The sequence below is a fragment of the Carassius carassius genome, chromosome 16, assembly GCF_963082965.1.
Source record: "Carassius carassius chromosome 16, fCarCar2.1, whole genome shotgun sequence".
Classification (NCBI taxonomy): domain Eukaryota; kingdom Metazoa; phylum Chordata; class Actinopteri; order Cypriniformes; family Cyprinidae; genus Carassius; species Carassius carassius.
Window position 1 is genome coordinate 2,169,226 of NC_081770.1, and position 7,880 is coordinate 2,177,105.

The following is a 7,880-nucleotide window of genomic DNA, read 5'->3' on the forward strand; positions in this document are numbered from 1 at the left end:
TATCTTATATATATACCTATATCTTTATTTGTGCTTCTTTCAGGCACATGATCATTAGTTAATAAGTGGAGATGTTCTGTTTATCTACAGTAGGACGGGATTTAATGATGTAGGCTATTTGTGATGTGCTTCTTTTCCTTATTATTAATCTTTATTGTTAACCATATTGATTAGAAATGTGATGTGTATATATAAAGTGCATAGGCTAATTTAATTCAGTTTTGTTCTATGATGTTGTAATCGTTTAAAAGGAACTCTGGTTGAATATTTTTTTCCCCATTCACACCCTTCCAGTTGATCCTCCTCCCAACATCATCATGAACATGTGGGAAAGGATGTTTCCACGTCACACGTCTTGTGTCATGACCCCCAACAGCTGCAAGGGAAGAAATCTAAAATATAGCAAAAATCCTGTCAATTTCTTATATATTAAAGGGTTAGTTCACCCAAAAGTGAAAATTCTGTCATTAGTTACTCACCCTCATATTGTTCTACACCCATAAGGCCTTCATTCATCTTCAGAACACAGTTTAAGATATTGTGATTAAATCCGATGGCTCAGTGAGGACTGCGTTCAAAGCAATGACATTTCCTCTCTCAAGATCCAGAAAGGTACTAAAACATATTTAATGTGAGTTCAGTGGTTCTACCTTAATATTATAAAAGCAACGAGAATTATTGTGCACCGAAAAAAAAAACATAATTTTTCAACAATCAGTGATGGGCTGATTTCAAAACACTGCTTCGTATCTTTACAAATCGAATCAGTGACTCGGATCTCCTATCAAACGGCTAAACTGCTGAAATCACGTGATATTGGTGCTTCGAGTCACTGATTCGATTCGTAAAGCTTCGAAGCAGTGTTTTGAAATTGGCCCATTACTAGATTGTAGGAAAGTCGTTATTTTGTTTTTTTTGGGACTCAAAAAGTGGTTTTGTCGCTTTATAATATTAAATTGATCCACTGAACTCACATGAACTGTTGTAAATATGTTTTTAGTACCTTTCCACAACTTATTATGAATTAATATGGCATTAAATAATGATCTGAAACAACATTACTTGAGATGGAGAAGTGTCAAATGTACATAAAAATAGACTCAAGCTAGTAAACTAGAAGTAAAGTTTACTGATACAAGTGGGTTTTAAACTTTTACCCATAAATTATAGATATTAATCTTTTGAAACGGCACATTTATTACATGGTAAAAGCTGTAGTTGTGAAAATTTGTGTTTAGGTCAGATTGGACTGAAAACTTATTTAAAAAGCTTATTAAATCACCCCACCTCCCAGAAAGATAAAGAAATGACGTACAAACAGTGTTTTACTCAAAAGGTTATCTGCCAAATTACTTTTCACTCAAATCTGAGTTAACGCTAATGACCCTGAAGAGATAACTTGTCCAATTATTTTAAATTACAAAAATAAAAAAAGCAATTTCCGGAAATGGTACTGGATACAACTGTACAAATAAAGCATATTTTAACTCTTCTTACCGTGTTCAGTCTTCACCGACCTGATTTTAGAGTGTGCAGGGATCCACACTTCAAAAATCAACCTGAAATAGTCGACCATCCGAGGACTTTTGACATACTCTTTTCAGCATACTCTGCTTTGGGACACACTTATTCTACTCTCACATATATTCAGGATGGATAGTGTGAGCATTGAAACACAGAGCTTGTTTTCCTGCATTAAGACTTTCACCATGGATGAAGAGGAGTCCAGCCCGGGTTCATCACGTGTGGTTGCTCAAGACCAAGGTACAGTCCTTCATAGAATCGTTCTCAAGCGCTGGCCTCCGTTCACTCAAGACCGCGGTGTGTGACGCTGTTTCGTTGAGAACCTGAAACTACTTTGTTTCACCTTCCGAAAGAAGACAGGGCTAGAAATCATGTTTATATCATGTTTATAATGGGTTTTATGTTTATGTCCCGTCGCTCCGGCCGGACAGGGCATCACAATATGTTAAGAGACGTATCATTTCTGTCACACGCTTGAGGCATTCGGCTAATCACAACACACTGGATATCTGACCAATCAGAGCACTCCTCACTTTTCAGAGCGATGAGTTTTGTAAAAATCAACACGTTTCAGAAGAAGGGCATAGAGGAGAAACAGTAATGTACAGTATGTGGAAAATATTTTTTTTAACCTTAAACCGCATAAACATTTCATTACACCAAATACACAAAACAATGTTGTTTTTAGCAGCATCATATGACAGCTTTAAAGGAGAAGCAAAGGAGGATCGGTTGCCAACCTGACAGCAAAGCTCAATAATACTCAAAAACCATTATTTAACAGCTGACCATCCGAAACTAATGTCTGATAAAGTATTTAATTATTGTTTGTGTGAAATTTATTCCAAATAATAAAGGAGTATGGAGAAATGTAAAAAAAAAAATCAAAACTCAGGTTAAATGTGTTTTCCTGAACATCAGATTATAGCCAGCACAAAGACGTCCTCGTTCTCAACGCCTTTCAACTTGCACGTGTCAGTGATTATCAATAGATTAAATGAAACAGGACAAATTTAATCTTGACAAACTATGTATCACTATAAAGATCTAAGCCTCAAGCATCGACAACAGATCGCTGTTTTTCGATGGAAAGCTTATAAAGACTGTATTTGCTACATTTGTGTAAGCAGTACACACACAAACATGAACATTAGAAACACTGTACATACCAGATCCGTCATAATAACGAGTCATAAACACATCCACAGCTGTAAATCCCAGTTTAGTTAGGAAGGTAAGGGTCCACTGAACGACATCTCATGAAGCACGTTTAGTCCAACGAAGCAATAACGTTGTAATATGGATCATAATTCCTTTGTTTACATTTCATTTCTTCAGCGACAGAACTGTTTGCGTCCGTTATGGAATAACTCACGGTCGGAAACTGCGTCCTGGTAGTAAATACACGGCACGGTTTTGCAGCGTACAGTGTCACAAACAGAATGAGGCGATCCACCGGAATGAATGAAAAATAGGCGGAAGATTAAAGTTTATTTGAATTTGGCGCTCTCTCCTGAGAGCTGGTGACGCGCTCTGACGCACCTGTCAGCTGATGGAGGCGGAACTTACAGCGATCGCATTTTCCTGTCTTTCTTTTAATTTTAGAGAGTTTTTATATATGTGAGAGTGTGTTTTATGTTGAATGTGAATGTATCTGCATGATTACCATCTGTTTGAGTGCAAATCAGCCCAAATCAGCTCGCTATTACTGAATGATCACGGCTATCAAAGTGAACGCGTCTATATGAATAGAGAGAGTGGATTATTTACTTCGGCACATTTGTGTTATTACCATCTGTATAAGTGGCCATCAGCACATCAGCACTTATTTGCATCGTAATTCATTGTAAATACTGCATTTCTAGCAATCTCAGGATTTTCTGGAATTGGCAAACAAAGTTAAGTCTTTTTTATTTTTCTTATTATTCTTATTTTTCTTACTCAAATTATTTTTATTGTATTTTTCTAGTGATAAAATAAATCACTTATATGACGTCTAAGTTTCTGTCTAGTGTTTTTTAATTGAAAAAAACTATGCAGTGGTATGTTTACTGACTAAATAGTTTGTAGAAGCCTTCAATACTATTGGGATATATATATATATATATATATATATATATATAATTTTTTTTTTTTTTTTTTTTTTTTTTTTGGGGGGGGGGGGGGGGGTGTAGACATAGTCTCAGAAAAATATTTGCAGGAGTCTCATTTTTCATGATATTTTTTTCAAATTTGACATAGAAACTCATGAGACATGTGGTTTTTCACCCCATTACTTTTCTAGATTGCTCCAGGACTCATTTCATGTATTTGTATATCAAATAAAAAAATATTTAAGTGTGGTAAAAAAAAAAAAAAAAATCAAGGCACTTCAGTGTCTATAACTTTTAATATTTTTGAGCATTATCAAATCTGGTTGATAAAAAGTAAAGCCCAAAGGGTCTTCTTTCCAAAAAACACCAAAATTATGTTTGTAACACACTGAAGTTGGAAACTGTTACAATTATAAGTTTGGTAGAGCACTTTCAGCTGTGAGTCCCATAATTGGGGGGGGGGGGGGGCTTGGCTAACAGGTTTTAAAAACACTTTCGATTTGGCATCACGAATACAACAACATAAACCAGAAGCGGAAATACGGAGACACCTTCAGAAACACATTCGTTTTCAATAAAACCCCTTTTTGAAAACATACTTGCAGTCTTGTGCACTAAGATGAGATTTAAAAGTATTTTTTTGCTAAGATGTAAATGAAAAATGTTTTCTAGGACATGGCATGCATCAAATCCAACGAGCAACGCTTTCGCTCGCTATCTGCGTGTTTTCTGCAGTTACTTTCGTTTTCTTCTTCTTCGTGGGTTTTACTGGAGGATCTCGAGCGAGCTGAACAGTTACTGCCACCTGCTGTACTGGAGAGAGAATATTACACCTAATACATTTAAACACTGCATTATTATTTTCACTCTTCCTGGACTGTTATCTATCATATTCACTTCAAATGTCACACATGCAGAGATTTGTATTTATTTCTTACTTTAAATTATTTCAATTCATATTAGGGTACAGTATTAATACTTGTTCTACAGTTTCTGCTTCTTTATTGTGTTTAGGCTCAATGTCCAACTGGTCTTTGATTCCATCATAACTTTGTCCAGCTGAGGGTTGAAAAGAGACTCATCTCATATTAAAGACTAAAAAAGTGGTGTTCCGTATTAAAAATAAAAAAAGAAAAGAAAATAATAAACAATAGGAATGTACAAATTCAGAAATAAATTTGTTAGAAGCAAATAACATGGTTTATCAGACTATAATGAAGTCAAGTCTGCTTTATTGTCAATTCTTCCACATGTACAGTACATAAATACAGAGAATTGAAATTGCGTTACTCTCAGGCTTATGGTGCATACAGATAACACTAACAGTAGAACCTAAAAATACAGATAGATACAGATTAAATATTAAATACAGCTGGACCAGTTTGTAAATGAGCTGTTGAGGGATGACTGTGTTGAATGCTGAACTGAAGTCTATGAACAGCATTCTGACGTATGAGTCTTTTTTGTCCAGATGTGTGAGTGCTCAGTTGTGATGACATCATCGGTCGAGCGGTTGGAGCGGTATGGAAACTGGAAGAGGTCAAGGGGGGGGGGGGGGCAGACTTGATGTGGTGCATGACTAGCCGTTCAAAGCACTTCATGAGAATAGGAGAACATGTGACTAAGCGAGATGTAGAAAATGTCTGTGAAGACATCAGTGAAACACGAAATCTGATGAACTGCTTTATAAACGAATGGTTCTTCAGCCTCATTGATGAAGGATGAAGAATACACACAACCTGTTTGTTCTTCAGTGTGTTTGGTTCTGCAGGGTTCTAGATCTCTCATGTTCTCTCTGTTCTTCAATAAACTCTGTCCCTGCACATTTATCTTCTTTTAGATGCTTTGATGCTTGTACTTATGGGCTGAAATAAAAAATAAATAGATTATTATTTATCTTTTCTTATTAATATATAGGCATATATATATATATATATATATATATAAACAAAAAACGTACAATTAAAAGACCCCAAATATTAAAAAATTTAAGCATTTAAAAATTGAAAGAAGCAATGAATTGAGTTTAACTTAATTAAGTGTTCTGGTTTTGTGTTTTTATATGAAACACAGTTCATCACAGATTAATAAATAAATACTGTTGTGATAGCTGCAAGTGTCACAATAGGCTTTAAACCAGGGGTGTCCCAACTACAGCCCGCTATCACTCATGTGGTAGATAGTTATATTTCAGTTCTGTAGTACATTATAAAACAGTGTGCAATAATATAGTGTGTTTAAATTATCATACTTCAAAATAGTGTTTAATGAAAGCAACTTTACTGGGACAAAAACCTCCCTTCACTTATACTGCTAACCAGGGTTCGAAATTAAAATTGTTTTCTAAAGTTACCAGCCAATCAGAATTTCCACTAGCCATTTTTTCCCCGGTGAAAATAAGATAAATTATGTGTGCCACTGAATGCATTTGATCATTTTATTAGCATTGTTGGCATGAAAAACACATATAAAGTACAATGCATACAACAAAATATGCACAGAAAGTGCAAACACTTCATATATCATTTGAATCACGTCTTCAGAGCTCTTCTTCTTCTTCAGAGGTGCCATCAGAATCTGAGCCACCCTCTGTTCCTTTTGTTCGGTGTTTGTGCAGAAAGTCAGGCCTGCGTGAGCACAAACTGTCAGCATGCCAGATGTCAATGGCTTTGTTTGGATCAAAGTCTGTGATGTCAGGTGAGCACAACTGGGTTTAAGGAGGTCAGAGAGGTTCTCATCTTTTAGGCGTGAGCTCCAGTCACTCTTTACCTGCTTCATAACACTGAACCCTCTTTCACAGTCAGCTGTAGTTACAGGGATTGTGAGGAGAGCATCAGAAACATCAAGCACATCAGGACATGATGGCGCAGTATTCTGTTCACAGTAGGCCAGGTCTTCTCAAAGGTTCCTGCAGCAGGGTGAGACAGAAAATATGCTTTATGCATTTGCAAACAATTATACATTTTCAAATGCAACTTTAGTTATTAAAAGATGGCATCAAATTTGGATTGTGCCTTTAACAAATTACATTTACTCTGATTCCTGATAAACAAAATAAAACTGCCTCACAATATTAGACCTTTCTATAGAGCTTAGGAACTTTTCAAGCACTTGTTTAAAAATTCTACATATGTTTTTTTTTCCTCAAACATCAAGTACCTCCTGCTGTGTGAAGTTCAGTCTTGAGAACTGTCCATTGATCAGGGATCAACTCCACATTCACTCCAGCAGACAGTAAAAGAGGTCGGAAGTGACTGATGAAGATTTGGTCTCTACATTTGAATTGCTAACCTGAACTGGTGTCTGCCTCTGGCCAGCACTGGAAACTGGTCAGCCGCATCTCCTGCAGGACACCACTGTTCACATCACTAAATCTAGCAGTGGTGAACTAGATGAGCTCCTTCTTTGCCTTGTCATGCTGGTCGACATCAGTAGGCTTCAGGAGGACTCCCTCATTGGTGTCTGTGTCCAGCTCTGCTCTCAGCTTAGGCCCAGGTCTACAGTAGTGCTGAGATAGATGGATGGGCATCTTTTTATTTATTTTTATTTATAGTGAGGTGAAAGCACACCAACACAACCTGAAATCAAATCATTTTAGGGATGCCAGGGACCGGTATGTGGACAAAATCGGCACTATTAACGGTTTGAATCCATATGAAATATATTTGGCTACCTTGTTTGTTTTGTGAGCACCTACACTTCAGAACAGTCCCGAAGCTACAAGTCATTGGAGTCTCATGTGCGGTTCACAAATGGATGGGTTCAGGAGCTGCAGATCATAAAGCCGACAAACAGTATACAGTAATACAGTAATCCGGACAAAGGTAAGCTGCGCTCCACGTAGCTCCTAGTTTAGTAACTGTTAGTGCTAACAACCATTCACACATGTACTTTAACTAACTTCCTCCTAGTTCTTCTTCCTTGTGTTTTCTGATGGACGCTCCGTTCGTTTCCATGGTTTCTCGCGCTGGTTTCACTGTAAACTGCGTGCAGTCAATGGGCGTATGAAACGTCATCGTGTAGCATTACGGCACAGTGTTCATGGGAAATGTAGGAAGTGCTTCCACGGGATAAATGACCGAGAACAGAGCCTCGTGCATCACCGGCCAAACTGGCTAGTAAGTTTTTATTAACACCCGCCAAAATGAATTTAATGCTAATTTTGAACCCTGATTGGGATCCACCTGAAGTCTATAAAAGACTGAAGTGATGATGAAATCAGATACTGCTTCCAGACCTGAAGAGCTCTCCGGCTCCAGAACC

General features: G+C 37.0%; 1 long non-coding RNA gene and 1 pseudogene across 1 annotated transcript; both read right to left on the bottom strand.

Moving 5' to 3' along the window:
• The window catches only part of LOC132159290 (zinc finger protein 271-like), a 147,312-nt pseudogene extending 140,218 nt beyond the window's left edge, over positions 1-7,094 (bottom strand).
• Positions 269-1,589, bottom strand: LOC132159436 (uncharacterized). Its single transcript, XR_009437848.1, has 3 exons — positions 1,498-1,589; positions 480-516; positions 269-376 (listed from the first exon to the last, which is right to left on the bottom strand). It is a non-coding gene; the product is annotated as an uncharacterized LOC132159436 (long non-coding RNA).
• Positions 7,095-7,880: the final 786 nt, after the last annotated feature.